At 48.2% G+C, this 16247-nt stretch overlaps 1 long non-coding RNA gene across 1 annotated transcript in view; it reads right to left on the reverse strand.

The window, feature by feature from the left end:
- Nucleotides 1-10014, reverse strand: part of LOC121005702 — a 26951-nt gene extending 16937 nt beyond the window's left edge. The window contains exons 1-2 of the long non-coding RNA XR_005779957.1: nucleotides 9579-10014; nucleotides 4937-4940 (exon numbers count right to left, since the gene is read on the reverse strand). This is a non-coding gene — a long non-coding RNA (uncharacterized LOC121005702). The remainder of the gene's footprint in view (nucleotides 1-4936; nucleotides 4941-9578) is intronic.
- Between the last annotated feature and the right edge of the window lie 6233 nt (nucleotides 10015-16247).

Here is a 16247-nt window from a genome sequence, read left to right on the forward strand (position 1 = left end):
CATGTATCCATAAACATAGTTGACATCATCACACTATAAGGGACACACTCCCACATGTATCCATAAACATACCTGAAATCACCACACTAAGGGGCACGCTCCCACATGTATCCATAAACATACCGGACACCGTCACACTATAAGGGGCACGCTCCCACATGTATCAATAAACATACCTGACATCACACTATAAGGGGCACGCTCCCACATGTATCAATAAACATACTGAACACCATCACACTGTAAGGGACACGCTCCCACATATATCCATAAACATACCTGACGGCATCACACTAAGGGGCACGCTCCCACATGTATCAATAAACATACTGAACACCATCACACTGTAAGGGACACGCTCCCACATGTATCCATAAACATACCTGACGGCATCACACTATAAGGGGCACGCTCCCACATGTATCCATAAACATACCGGACACCGTCACACTTTAAAGGGCACGCTACCAAATCAATCCATAAACATACCTGAAATCACCACACTATTAGGGGCACGCTCCCACATTTATCCATAAACATGCCGGACAGCGTCACACTATATGGGGAACGCTACCACATGTATCCATAAACATACCTGAAATCACTACACTATAAGTGATGGGGTATAAGTAACTCCATTTTGTCCTTTCAGCAACGTGTATTACGATTATATTTTGGCCAGTGCACTTCCAAAATCCCCCTTTCCCCTTTGGAATGTGAGAAACTTCCTGTGCGGTTTCAAGATACCCATACATTCCTTAGTTCTTACCTTATACAGGGAGTGCAGAATTATTAGGCAAATGAGTATTTTGACCACATCATCCTCTTTATGCATGTTGTCTTACTCCAAGCTGTATAGGCTCGAAAGCCTACTACCAATTAAGCATATTAGGTGATGTGCATCTCTGTAATGAGAAGGGGTGTGGTCTAATGACATCAACACCCTATATCAGGTGTGCATAATTATTAGGCAACTTCCTTTCCTTTGGCAAAATGAGTCAAAAGAAGGACTTGACAGGCTCAGAAAAGTCAAAAATAGTGAGATATCTTGCAGAGGGATGCAGCACTCTTAAAATTGCAAAGCTTCTGAAGCGTGATCATCGAACAATCAAGCGTTTCATTCAAAATAGTCAACAGGGTCGCAAGAAGCGTGTGGAAAAACCAAGGCGCAAAATAACTGCCCATGAACTGAGAAAAGTCAAGCGTGCAGCTGCCAAGATGCCACTTGCCACCAGTTTGGCCATATTTCAGAGCTGCAACATCACTGGAGTGCCCAAAAGCACAAGGTGTGCAATACTCAGAGACATGGCCAAGGTAAGAAAGGCTGAAAGACGACCACCACTGAACAAGACACACAAGCTGAAACGTCAAGACTGGGCCAAGAAATATCTCAAGACTGATTTTTCTAAGGTTTTATGGACTGATGAAATGAGAGTGAGTCTTGATGGGCCAGATGGATGGGCCCGTGGCTGGATTGGTAAAGGGCAGAGAGCTCCAGTCCGACTCAGACGCCAGCAAGGTGCCAACAGCATTGATCAAGCTGTACATTTTTTATTTATTGAAGTCAATGAAAAGTTTTTATGGGCCGTTTGTGTGTTCATGTCTGTATTGTCAGATCTGTTTGTTTCAATGTTTGCAGTTACGTGTTACATGTTAAGTGTTGTGCTTAACATCTGAGCTCTGTTCTTATGGGCAGCTGGGACACTAATGACAGACAGAAGGAGGACCACAGCGTCCGACTAAAAGGGGTGGACTTAGATGACAGAGTGGGAGGAAGGAAGTGTGAGCCTTCTATGTGAATTAATGGGGTTTTGACAAAACCTTTCAAAACTGACTCACTACCACTCGAGATCATGGACAGGGAATACATCACAGATCATGTATTTAGCATTATACTACAGTCGTGGCCAAAAGTTTTGAGAATGACACAAATATTAGTTTTCACAAAGTTTGCTGCTAAACTGCTTTTAGATCTTTGTTTCAGTTGTTTCTGTGATGTAGTGAAATATAATTACATGCACTTCATACGTTTCAAAGGCTTTTATCGACAATTACATGACATTTATGCAAAGAGTCAGTATTTGCAGTGTTGGCCCTTCTTTTTTAGGACCTCTGCAATTCGACTGGGCATGCTCTCAATCAACTTCTGGGCCAATTCCTGACTGATAGCAACCCATTCTTTCATAATCACTTCTTGGAGTTTGTCAGAATTAGTGGGATTTTGTTTGTCCACCCGCCTCTTGAGGATTGACCACAAGTTCTCAATGGGATTAAGATCTGGGGAATTTCCAGGCCATGGACCCAAAATGTCAACGTTTTGGTCCCCGAGCCACTTAGTTATTACTTTTGCCTTATGGCACGGTGCTCCATCGTGCTGGAAAATGCATTGTTCTTCACCAAACTGTTGTTGGATTGTTGGAAGAAGTTGCTGTTGAAGGGTGTTTTGGTACCATTCTTTATTCATGGCTGTGTTTTTGGGCAAAATTGTGAGTGAGCCCACTCCCTTGGATGAGAAGCAACCCCACACATGAATGGTTTCAGGATGCTTTACTGTTGGCATGACACAGGACTGATGGTAGCGCTCACCTTTTCTTCTCCAGACAAGCCTTTTTCCAGATGCCCCAAACAATCGGAAAGAGGCTTCATAGGAGAATATGACTTTGCCCCAGTCCTCAGCAGTCCATTCACCATACTTTCTGCAGAAGATCAATCTGTCCCTGATGTTTTTTTTGGAGAGAAGTGGCTTCTTTGCTGGCCTTCTTGACACCAGGCCATCTTCCAAAAGTCTTCGCCTCACTGTGTGTGCAGATGCGCTCACACCTGCCTGCTGCCATTCCTGAGCAAGCTCTGCACTGGTGGCACTCCGATCCCGCAGCTGAATCCTCTTTAGGAGACGATCCTGGCGCTTGCTGGACTTTCTTGGATGCCCTGAAGCCTTCTTAACAAGAATTGAACCTCTTTCCTTGAAGTTCTTGATGATCCTATAAATTGTTGATTGAGGTGCAATCTTAGTAGCCACAATATCCTTGCCTATGAAGCCATTTTTATGCAACGCAATGATGGCTGCACGCGTTTCTTTGCAGGTCACCATGGTTAACAATGGAAGAACAATGATTTCAAGCATCACCCTCCTTTTAACATGTCAAGTCTGCCATTTTAACCCAATCAGCCTGACATAATGATCTCCAGCCTTGTGCTCGTCAACATTCTCACCTGAGTTAACAAGACGATTACTGAAATTATCTCAGCAGGTCCTTTAACCACCTCCGGACCGCTGTACGCAGATTCGCGTTCCGGAGGTGGCAGCGCTGCGCACAATCACGCATATACGCGTCATCTCGCGAGACGCGAGATTTCGCTCCAAGCCGGCCCGCGCATGCGCATCGCGGGCCGGCAAAATTCAAAGAAGAAGTTCGTCACCAGCCTGCCAGCACTAGTTACCCCGTCGCAGCCACCGCACAGACAGGCCCGTAGAGCCCCTAGAATCCCTGAGGTGCTGGCAAACCCTGATTGGCAGTCACCAACTTCAGCCGCACCTGTAGTTCCCCCTTTCACCGCCCAGTCTGGAGTTCGGGTTGAGACGGCTCAAATCGGTTCGGCCCTGGGATTTTTTGAGCTGTTCTTGACTGCGGAGCTCTTGGACTTAGTCGTGGCAGAGACCAACCAGTATGCCACACAATTTATATCCGCCAACCCGGGAAGCTTTTATGCCCAGCCTTTCCGGTGGAAACCAGTCCAAGTTTCCGAACTTAAAATTTTTTTGGGCCTTCTCCTCAACATGGGCCTGACAAAAAAGCATGAATTGCGGTCATATTGGTCAACGCACCCGATTCATCACATGCCCATGTTCTCTGCTGCTATGTCCAGGGCACGATTTGAGGCCATCCTCCGTTTCCTGCATTTTAGCGACAACACCACCTCCCGTCCCAGAGGCCACCCAGCTTTTGACCGGCTCCACAAAATTCGGCCCCTCATAGACCATTTCAACCAGAAATTTGCAGATTTGTATACCCCCGAGCAAAACATCTGCGTAGACGAGTCCCTAATACATTTTACCGGGCGCCTTGGCTTCAAACAGTACATCCCAAGCAAGCGTGCCCGGTATGGGGTCAAATTGTATAAGCTCTGTGAAAGGGCCACAGGCTATACCCACAAATTTCGGATCTATGAGGGAAAAGATCAGACCCTGGAGCCGGTCGGTTGCCCTGACTACCTGGGGAGCAGTGGGAAGACAGTCTGGGACTTGGTGTCACCCTTATTCGGCAAGGGGTACCATCTTTATGTGGACAATTTTTACACAAGTGTGGCCCTCTTTAGGCATTTGTTTCTAGAACGGATTTGCGCCTGTGGCACCGCGCGAACTAGTCGCGTGGGCTTCCCCCAACGGCTTGTAACCACCCGTCTTGCAAGGGGGGAGAGGGCTGCCTTGTGTAACGAAGAACTGCTCGCGGTGAAATGGAGAGACAAGCGTGACGTTTACATGCTCTCCTCCATTCACGCAGACACGACAATCCAAATTGAGCGAGCAACCCGTGTCATTGAAAAGCCCCTCTGTGTCCACGACTATAATGCGCTCATGGGAGGGGTGGACTTCAATGACCAGATGTTGTCTCCGTATTTAGTTTCCCGCAGAACCAGACGCTGGTATAAGAAGGTGTCTGTATATTTAATTCAATTGGCGCTGTACAATAGTTTTGTTCTCTACAGTAAGGCTGGGAGAACACGATCTTTCCTCAAATTCCAGGAAGAGATCATCGAGAACCTCCTTTACCCAGGAGGTTCCGTGGCCCCATCCACCAGTGTAGTTAGCCGTCTACACGAGCGACATTTCCCCAGTGTCGTTCCTGGTACCTCAACCCAACCGTCACCCCGAAAAAGATGTCGTGTCTGTAGCAGGAGTGGAATAAGGCGTGACACCCGCTATTTCTGTCCTGACTGTCCTGACCACCCTGCCCTATGCTTTGGTGAGTGTTTCCGGAAGTACCACACACAGGTACACCTAGCATAGGGATTGCATCTCACAGGACAGGCACACAGGGCTATTAGGGCCCTTTTACTCTCAGCTGCTGCAAACCTCTCCTTTCACCTGGGATAAAGTGCATAACGTACTTCGCCACATCTTTGGGCGATTTGCGCTTTGCACATTGTCCCATGGGGAAGGAGAGGTTTGTTCTATAAAGGTAAAAAAAACTAAACAAAAAAAAAATTACCGGTAAGTAAAAAAGTTAAAAAAAAGTTAAAAAAAGTTAATATGTTCTGTTCTAAAGTTAATAAAGTTATTGCTTTGCGGCCTGGTTTTTTCTTTTTTGTTTTGTTTTTTTTACCTTCCAGGTGGACCAACCGATCGACCAGCTGCAGCACTGATGTGCATTCGGACAGAAGCATTGCGCTGCTGTCAGATTACACGCAAGTCGGTGTATGCGGCGCTGCAAGACGAGATTTCTCCTCTGCAGTAAAAGATATGTTTGCCGAGGCATATGAGCTGAGGAGGTGGCGGTGTTCATATACTTTGGCAAACACTTTGTATATATAAAAAAAAAAATCCCGGCAATGATTTATTCATCCACATCGATTGATGTGAATGGAGAAATCTGGTTTGCCAGGGCATACGAGCTGAAGTGGGTATGGATGTTGGGCGGAGCTCCTATGTCCTGGCAGACGCCTTTCCCCTCCTTTTTCTTTTTTTGGCAGAGATTTTTTCATCCACATTGATTGATGCGAATGAAGAAATCTGTGCCGTTCATTTTTTTCTTTCAGCCCAGAGGCTGAACGGAAAAAAAAAAAATCTCATTACCCGTATGCTCAATATAAGGAGAATATCAGAAACTCCTAATGCTGGGCATACATGTAATGATTGCGGAGACCCTCAAATGCCAGGGCAGTACAAACACCCCACAAATAACACCATTTTGGAAAGAAGACACCCCAAGGTATTCGCTGAGGGGCATATTGAGTCCATGAAAGATTGAAATTTTTGTCCCAAGTTAGCGGAAAGGGAGACTTTGTGAGAACAAAATCAAAAAAATCAATTTCCGCTAACTTGTGCCAAAATTTTTTTTTTTCAATGAACTCGCCATGCCCCTCATTGAATACCTTGGGGTGTCTTCTTTCCAAAATGGGGTCACATGTGGGGTATTTATACTGCCCTGGCATTTTAGGGGCCCCAAAGCGTGAGAAGAAGTCTGGTATCCAAATGTCTAAAAATGCCCTCCTAAAAGGAATTTGGGCCCCTTTGCCCACCTAGGCTGCAAAAAAGTGTCACACATCTGGTATCTCTGTATTCAGGAGAAGTTGAGGAATGTGTTTTGGGGTGTCTTTTTACATATACCCATGCTGGGTGAGATAAATATCTTGGTCAAATGCCAACTTTGTATAAAAAAATGGGAAAAGTTGTCTTTTGCCAAGATATTTCTCTCACCCAGCATGGGTATATGTAAAATGACACCACAAAACACATTCCCCACCTTCTCCTGAGTACGGAGATACCAGATGTGTGACACTTTTTTGCAGCCTAGGTGGGCAAAGGGGCCCACATTCCAAAGAGCACCTTTCGGATTTCACAGGTCATTTACCTACTTACCACACATTAGGGCCCCTGGAAAATGCCAGGGCAGTATAACTACCCCACAAGTGACCCCATTTTGGAAAGAAGACACCCCAAGGTATTCTGTGAGGGGCATGGCAAGTTCCTAGAATTTTTTATTTTTTGTCACAAGTTAGTGGAAAATGATGATTTTTTTTTTTTTTTTTTCATACAAAGTCTCATATTCCACTAACTTGTGACAAAATAAAAAATTCTAGGAACTCGCCATGCCCCTCACGGACTACCTTGGGGTGTCTTCTTTCCAAAATGGGGTCACTTTTGGGGTAGTTATACTGCCCTGGCATTCTAGGGGCCCAAATGTGTGGTAAGGAGTTTGAAATCAAATTCTGTAAAAAATGACCTGTGAAATCCGAAAGGTGCTCTTTGGAATATGGGCCCCTTTGCCCACCTAGGCTGCAAAAAAGTGTCACACATCTGGTATCTCCGTACTCAGGAGAAGGTGGGGAATGTGTTTTGGGGTGTCATTTTATATATACCCATGCTGGGTGAGAGAAATATCTTGGCAAAAGACAACTTTTCACATTTTTTTATACAAAGTTGGCATTTGACCAAGATATTTATCTCACCCAGCATGGGTATATGTAAAAAGACACCCCAAAACACATTCCTCAACTTCTCCTGAATACAGAGATACCAGATGTGTGACACTTTTTTGCAGCCTAGGTGGGCAAAGGGGCCCATATTCCAAAGAGCACCTTTCGGATTTCACAGGTCATTTTTTACTGAATTTGATTTTAAACTCCTTACCACACATTTGGGCCCCTAAAATGCCAGGGCAGTATAACTACCCCACAAGTGACCCCATTTTGGAAAGAAGAGACCCCAAGGTATTCGCTGATGGGCATAGTGAGTTCATAGAACTTTTTATTTTTTGTCACAAGTTAGTGGAATATGAGACTTTGTAAGAAAAAAAAAAAAAATCATAATTTTCCGCTAACTTGTGACAAAAAATAAAAAGTTCTATGAACTCACTATGCCCATCAGCGAATACCTTAGGGTGTGTACTTTCCGAAATGGGGTCATTTGTGGGGTGTTTGTACTGTCTGGCCATTGTAGAACCTCAGGAAACATGACAGGTGCTCAGAAAGTCAGAGCTGCTTCAAAAAGCGGAAATTCACATTTTTGTACCATAGTTTGTAAACGCTATAACTTTTACCCAAACCATTTTTTTTTTACCCAAACATTTTTTTTTTATCAAAGACATGTAGAACAATAAATTTAGAGCAAAATTTATATATGGATCTCGTTTTTTTTGCTAAATTTTACAACTGAAAGTGAAAAATGTCATTTTTTTGCAAAAAAATCGTTAAATTTCGATTAATAACAAAAAAAGTAAAAATGTCAGCAGCAATGAAATACCACCAAATGAAAGCTCTATTAGTGAGAAGAAAAGGAGGTAAAATTCATTTGGGTGGTAAGTTGCATGACCGAGCAATAAACGGTGAAAGTAGTGTAGGTCAGAAGTGTAAAAAGTGGCCTGGTCTTTCAGGGTGTTTAAGCACTGGGGGCTGAGGTGGTTAATGACAGCAATGAAATGCAGTGGAAAGGTTTTTTTGGGATTAAGTTAATTTTCATGGCAAAGAAGGACTATGCAATTCATCTGATCACTTTTCATAACATTCTGGAGTATATGCAAAATGCTATTATAAAAACTTAAGCAGCAACTTTTCCAATTTCCAATATTTATCTAATTCTCAAAACTTTTGGCCACGACTGTAGATTGCCCAGTCAGCCTGTTAGGGAGAGATTTGTTCATTAAGCTTGACTTGCAGGTATCAGCAAAGAATCAGGACATAAGAGTACACTCAGATCTCATTCCAATCTCTACACCAGTGCCACTGATTCTTGCAAACATACAGGACCACCCAGAACTTAATAACATTAACCCTGCATTATGGTCTTCAAATGAATATGACACAGGATTCATAGATTGCACACTTTACACAGCTACTGTGAAACCAGGTGGCATCTCAGTGTTCCAGAAACAATACCCGTTGTTAAAAGAGAAACTTGATGGACTTAGACAAATGATAGAGGAATTCCTACAAAAGGGAATCCTGGCAGAGGTGATTTCACCCTATAGCACGCCCGTGAATACAGTGACAAAGGCAGATGGTACTGCCCGCTTTGTACAGGATTTAGGGGCCATTAACAACATCATTGTGCCTATAGCCTCTGTTGTACCTGATGTCACTCAATTATTATCTGCCATTCCAGTAGACGCTGTTTGGTTCAGTGTGATAGATCTGAAAAATGCATTCTTTTCTATCCCAGTTGATAAGATAACCAGACTACTTTTTGCTTTTTCCTTTGACAGACGTCAACTGACCTGGTGCAGAATTCCCCAGGGATATGCTGATTCACCTGTAGTGTGCAGCATAGTCCTCCAAGCAATGTTAAAACCATGGTACCCCACCCAAGGTTCTGTGCTGCTGCAATATGTCGATGATTTGTTACTGTGTAGCATGTCAGCGGAGGCCAGCATTCAGGATGGTTTATCACTGTTATAATGATTGTCAGGATATGGTCACAAAGTTACACTTAAGAAAACGCAATGGTGTAAAATGCAGGTTGAATACTTGGGCTTTGTCCTCACAAAAGGTGGAAGGAGAATCAGCGCAGAAAGAGTCCAGTCTATTGCGGGTTTGGTCACTCCGCACACCAAGAAAGAAATTATTTCTTTCCTTGGTATGATAAACTACTGTAGACAATGGATTCCTGATTGCACCTATTAAGTCAGTCCGGACAAGGAGCGCAGCGGTGGGGGAGGACGTTCATGAAGAGGCTTGGCAGGGCAGGACTGGTGAGGAAAGGGTCAGTGGTGAGTAGGGGCGGGAGCGGAGGTGAGGCGAGAGTTGCTAGGGCGATGGGGGGCGTGGCCAGAGGTGAGAAGGAGGAAGAAGGCGGAAGTGAAAGCAGTGCTGGCCAGGAGACTGAATCGGACTGACTGCAGCATGTCGGCGCCTGTGATGACAGTGGAGGAGATGTTGGAGAGGTTGAGGAGAGAAGCGGAGGTGCGGGGGCCTGGCTGGCTGCAGGAGCAGGTTGGTGCATGCATAGTTTCACCTGCTCCTGTGGCTACCCCTAATGTTCGGGCTGCCCGGCCGCGGCGGAGTATTCCACCGGCGCGCCTAAGCCCTGAAGTCACACCCCGGACCCGGCGCCGAGTAGGGAGCCCCCCTGTGGACCCTCGGCGGCGGAGAGCGGCCGCTCAGCCTTCTGCGAGCCGCTCTCGCCGTGGGAGGAATCCCGATACGCGGCGGGGCCCTGTGAGGAGTGGGACGCCCCTTCCCCCGCTCCCTGCGGCTGTGCAGCTGGATTCGGGACCAGGTACGGTGGACCGGCCCAGTCCCTCCTTTAGCGGGCGGTCCACTCGGCTGTTTGATGATGTCCGGGTTCCTCGGACTGCGCTGGTGGAGCACGAATACCAGCGCAGGTCCAGAGAAGATTTGAGCAGCGTGGAAGAAGGTCCCCTTGCAGTGGTGGAGGCAGCGGTCTCGTCCCGGTGTCCGGCCAGTGTGGTGCAGAGGGTCGTGCAAGTGGTCCAGGAGGAGCAACCGTCGACGTCCAGGAGCTATGATGGGGCAGTGTCCGTGCGGCAGGAGTCAGGATCTACGGCAGCGGGAGTCACAGCGCCCGTGGTGCCTGGTGAGATTGCTTGGGGCTCCATGTTAGCGCAGGGTCTCCCGGTTGGTGGGGGGGGGGGGACCATGGGGGATTTTAGTAAGGGTTTGGGGCAGTTTTTGGGGGGATTGGCGGGATGGTTGTCAGGTATGGGAGCTGGCGGGGGGTCTCCGTTGCCTGGGTGGGGAGTGGTGCCGGGGTCAGGGGCTGGTGCGCAAGGGGTTGCGGCGGGGTTGGGGTCAGTGTCAGTGGAGACGCAGGCTGGTGGAGAAGGGGAGGGGCAGAGGTTAGATGATGGGGCTCGTGGGGAGGTGTATGTGTGCTTTGATGGGCCGCTGGGGGCTCATTTGAAGCAAGAGGTGAGGGAAAAGATTTGGAAAGGTGAGTACGTGGAGATATTCTCGCTGCTCCCATTAGAAAGGTTTAATTTGGATAGGGGTAAGAAGGACGAGGGAAAAAAGGAGGAGGAGGAGAAGCGGCGGCACCGTTTGATCCCACGTACTTTTGCTAATTGGCTTCAGGCGTTTGCCATATTAGCAAGTGTCATTGGGGAAAGGGCTCCGGAATGTTGTTCGGCGCTTTTTTGCTACCAGGACGCTATTGGGGAGGCTTATAGGGTTTATGGGGGGGTGGGCTGGCTCAGGTACGATGAGCAGTTCCGGCAGCGTAAGGCGGTGAGGCCTGATATCCGGTGGGATCATAAGGATATTGGGTTGTGGTTGAGGGTGACGGCGCCTCCTAGGGCTGGGCAGTCCTTTCGGGGGGAGTCCGGGGGATCATCCCCGGGGGCGTTGGCAGCGGCATCGGCAAAAGGGTTGTGTTTCCTTTTCAACGAAGGAAATTGCAGATTTGGGGCCAAGTGCAAATTTAAGCACGAGTGCACGGGGTGTGGGGGAGCTCATGGAGCTAACCGTTGTTTCAAAGGGGGAAGGAATAAGGGGGGTGATGGTTCTGGAAAAGGGACGGACGCCGATGCGGGTGGAAGAGATGCAGGTGTTCCTAGATAGATACCCGGATCGGGTTGCGGCTGGTTTGTTGGGGGATGGTTTTAGGTTTGGTTTTCGGATTCCATCGGTTGTTACGGCGGGGCCTATGGTTCATAAGAATCTTAGGTCTGCGCTTGTTCACGCGGAAGTAGTGACGGAGAAGTTGAGGAAGGAAGTGGAGTTGGGGCGGATGGCGGGTCCATTCAAGGAGTCGCCGATTGGGGGGTTGAGGGAGTCTCCGCTGGGGGTAGTGCCGAAGAGCGAGCCGAACAAGTTTCGGCTCATTCATCACTTGTCTTACCCGAAAGGTGCGTCGGTCAATGATGGTATAGATCCTGAACTTTGTTCGGTGGTCTACACTTCATTTGATGCGGCTGTAAAATGGGTGAGGCGGTTGGGGCGGGGGGCATTGATGGCTAAGGTTGATGTGGAGGCGGCTTTTCGCTTGTTTCCGGTACACGTAGAGAGCATGGGATTGTTGGGTTGTTTTTGGGATGGGGAATATTTTGTGGATAGGTGCTTGCCGATGGGCTGCTCTCTTTCGTGTGCGTATTTTGAGACCTTTAGCTCATTTTTGGAATGGGTAGTGGTGGAAGTTTCAGGTTGTTCATCCGTTATCCATTATTTAGACGATTTTTTATGTTTAGGGCCGGCGAATTCACGGGTTTGTTCTTTGTTGCTGCATACAGTGCAGTCGTTTTTTGCGCGCTTTGGGGTACCGTTGGCGCAGGAGAAGACGTTGGGTCCGGTGACGGAATTGTGTTTTTTGGGGATTGTTATAGATACGGAACTGATGGAGTGTAGGCTTCCCCAGGATAAGTTGGTGGATTTGCGTCAGGAGATTGATGGGGCCATTGGGAGGGAGAAGATTAGGTTGCGGGAGTTGCAGTCATTGTTAGGTAAATTGAATTTTGCGTGTCAAATTATGCCTATGGGTAGAATTTTTTGTAGAAGATTGGCCGCGGCTACGGCTGGGGTATCGGTGCCGTATCATTTTATCAGGTTACGTAAAGAGTTAAAAGGGGATCTGAGGGTGTGGGCGGAGTTTTTGGGTCAGTACAATGGTAGGTCTTTGGTGATGGCGGAGTTGTGTGATAGCGTGGATTTTGAGTTATATACAGACGCGTCAGGGGGGGTGGGTTTTGGGGCCTATTGCCAGGGACAATGGTGTGCAGGCGTGTGGCCAGAGTCGTGGGTAAGTCGTGGGTGGGTAAAAAACATGGCCTTGTTAGAACTTTTTCCCATTGTAATGGCGGTGGTGTTGTGGGGCGAGAAATTGGAAAACAGGAAGGTGCGCTTTCATTGTGACAATTTGGGGGTGGTTCAGGCTATCAACAGTTTGTCCGCATCTTCCCCGCCGGTGGTTAGGCTGTTACAGTTTTTGGTATTGCGATGTTTGTCGATTAACGTGTGGTTGGTTGCGGAACATGTGGCTGGAGTGGCTAATTCAGTGGCGGATTCTCTTTCTCGTTTACAGTGGGAGCGGTTCCGGCTTCTTGCGCCAGAAGCGGAGGTGGAGGGTCTGGAGTGTCCGTCGTGGCCGTGGGCGATCCTGGAGGAGAAGTGATGGGGTTGTTGAGGGATTCGTTGAGTCCGGGTACTTGGAGGGAGTATGGTAAGGCGTGGACGACCTGGGAGGCGTGGAATGGGACTTGGGGTGCTGGTGGAGTGGATGGTGATGTGCGGTTGTTGATGTTGTTGGGGCAGTTGAAGAGCGAGGGGTGGTCGGTGTCAAAGGTGAATCATCTTATTTCAGGTATAGCGTTTGGTTTTAAGTGGCGGGGGTTACCTGATTTGACTAAGAGTTTTTTGGTGCGACAGGTTTTGAAGGGTTGGCGTAGGGGTGCAGGCAGGGTGCCGGACTGTCGGAGGCCGGTGTCTTTTGAGTTGTTGGTGCAAATGGGTGATAAGTTGAGTGGTGTTTGTAGTTCTGGGTGGGAGCTGGGGCTGTTTAAGGCTGCGTTTGCTTTGGCGTTTTTTGGGGCTTTCCGCTTGGGGGAGTTGGTGTGTGATAGTGTTAGGAGAGCGGGGGGCCTTAGGAGTGAGGATATTGAGTGGGTGGGGGATAGGTTGCATGTCCGGATTCGCAGGTCAAAGACGGATCAGGAGGGTAGGGGGCAGCGTTTTACGTTGTTTGCAGTGCCGGGGTGTAGTATGTGCCCGGTGAGGTGTGCGGGATCGTATGGCGCGAGTCTGCAGAGGAACGAGGTCCCGTTTTTGAGGCATGAGGACGGTTCCTTTTTGTCTAGGTTTCAGTTTCTGGCGGTCTTTAAAAAATGTTTAAAGGTTTTGGGGGTGCCGGTCAAAGATTATTCTGGGCATTCATTCAGAATTGGTGCGGCAACAGAGGCAGCCAGGTTGGGCGCCAGTGAGGAGGTGATTAGGAGGATTGGGCATTAGGAATCGGTTCGTTTTAAATCGTATGTGCGGCCTGCATTGTTGTAGAGTAAGGATGTAGGTAGGTGATGTTGATTTTGTTCTTTTGTGTTCACAGGTCGAATGATGGCGGCGTTGGTGTGGATTTTGGGGCACTCCTATGTGTTCTGGGGTGCGATCAGAGCAGATGTGAGGCCGAGTGGGCGGCAGTTGGGTGTGAGTCCGGAGTTGGCTACGGTCAGGTGGTTAGGCGTCAGAGGTATGTTGTGGGGCGGAGTGTTGCGGGAGGTGCATCATTTCGTTCGTTTAGATCGTCCTCCTGATGTGTTGGTTTTGCATGTGGGGGGGAATGATTTAGGAAAGCGTCCGTTTAGGGAATTGGTTCGGGATGTCAAGTTTGACTTACTCAGGATTTGGGCGTTGTTTCCGGGGGTGATCATTGTCTGGTCTGACATTGTGCCGCGGAAGGCGTGGAGAGGTGCGAGGTCAGTGGAGAGCCTTATAAGGCTAGGATAAAGGTAAACAGAGCGGTGGGCCGTTTTATGGCAAGGAATGGTGGTGTGGTGGTGCGGCATGAGGTATTGGAGAAGGGTGAGGGTGCGTTTTGGAGAGCAGATGGAGTGCACCTGAATGCGGTAGGTACGGATTTGTGGGCTCTGGGGCTCCAGAGTGGAGTGGAGATAGCTTTGTGGATGTGGAGGGACACGCAGGGTTGAGGTAGTCAAGCTGCGCGTTCTTGGAGGCGGGGGAGGTCCTTGAAGTGGTGAAATATGGTGGTACCTGAGGATGGGAGGGCCCCGCGGGAGGGGCTGGACTCTCATTGAGGAGCTGGTAGGAACTAATTACGCGTCCATCAGTTGCTGCCTCCGAGCTGGGTTCAACGGCTGGGGGCAAGATGGAGACGCAGGTGTTCCAGTGTTTATAAAGTTATTGGGGCTTCTAGGACCTCCCTCGTCAGGGGTTAACTCATGTTATATTTATGTTGTATTTATTTAATAAACGGCTGCTGTGGCCGATTAAATCCAAGCAGTGGTGTGGTGTGTTTATTTATATGGGTTAGGTGAGGGGTGGAGGTTATGGGATGGGTAGGCTTATAGGACTGAACGAATAGCCAATGCCTGCTTCAAGTCAGTCCGGACAAGGAGCGCAGCGGTGGGGGAGGACGTTCATGAAGAGGCTTGGCAGGGCAGGACTGGTGAGGAAAGGGTCAGTGGTGAGTGGGGGCGGGAGCGGAGGTGAGGCGGGAGTTGCTAGGGCGACGGGGGGCATGGCCAGAGGTGAGAAGGAGGAAGAAGGCGGAAGTGAAAGCAGTGCTGGCCAGGAGACTGAATCGCCCACCCGCCCGACCCTATTGAAAGTGGAAGTTGTGAGGGTTGGTGTTGTTATATGTCGCGGCAGTCGTGGAGGCGGGGGAGGTCCTTGAAGTGGTGAAATATGGTGGTACCTGAGGATGGGAGGGCCCCGCGGGAGGGGCTGGACTCTCATTGAGGAGCTGGTAGGAACTAATTACGCGTCCATCAGTTGCTGCCTCCAAGCTGGGTTCAACGGCTGGGGGCAAGATGGAGACGCAGGTGTTCCAGTGTTTATAAAGTTATTGGGGCTTCTAGGACCTCCCTCGTCAGGGGTTAACTCATGTTATATTTATGTTGTATTTATTTAATAAACGGCTGCTGTGGCCGATTAAATCCAAGCAGTGGTGTGGTGTGTTTATTTATATGGGTTAGGTGAGGGGTGGAGGTTATGGGATGGGTAGGCTTATAGGACTGAACGAATAGCCAATGCCTGCTTCATGACAATGTTTTGAGGCAAGCCACTCTGGAAGAAAATCCAGATTTGATTAAATGGTCTTCTGAAAATCTACAATGCATTTGATTATCTTAAATGTTCACTCATGTCGAGTCCAGGGCTGGGCCTCCCTTACTATAATATGCCCTTCCACATGTTTGCACGCCAAAATTGTAAAACCATGGCGGGTGTACTGACACAAGAAAACGGAGGCAAGTTGCGTCCTTGTGTGTTTTTCTCAAAGGTAATGCCCACCCTTGTTCAAGGGAGGCCGGCATGTCTGTGTTCTCTTGCAGCCTGTGCTATGATGGTAGAGTTGACAAATTCTTTCACAATGTGACATTACACCATTTTGCACACCACTCATGATGTTGTAGGCCTACTCAAGGACATCCACACTCAACACAGCAGGCAGCTGAGCTCATTGCACTCACTAGGGCATGTATTCTACATACTGATAGACCTGTCATCATCTATACTGATAGTAGGTACACACATGGGGTAGTGTGGGACCATGGTATGATTTGGCAGAGGAGAGGATTCACGGCAGCAGATGGTAAGGATCATGTCTTACAGGGCAATGAGCTGGCAGATAAGGTAGCGAAATGAGTGGCCAAATGCAACCTCACAGGTTTGTGTAACCATTGGGAGATGCCATGTCTGGCACCTCCAACCCCTGAGATGTTGCAAATGCTTACTGATCTTCAGTGGAATGACACTGAACAGGAACAGTAAGACTGGTGTTATCCAGTATTGCAGAAAAATCCTAAGACAGGATTATTCTGCGAAGAGGGGAAGCTATGCATTCCCCAACACAGTGCTTCCATCTTAATAGCACATTTCCATGGAGTAGGACATAAACAGCATTGAGA

Source organism: Bufo bufo, chromosome 1, assembly GCF_905171765.1.
Source record: "Bufo bufo chromosome 1, aBufBuf1.1, whole genome shotgun sequence".
NCBI lineage: Eukaryota > Metazoa > Chordata > Amphibia > Anura > Bufonidae > Bufo > Bufo bufo.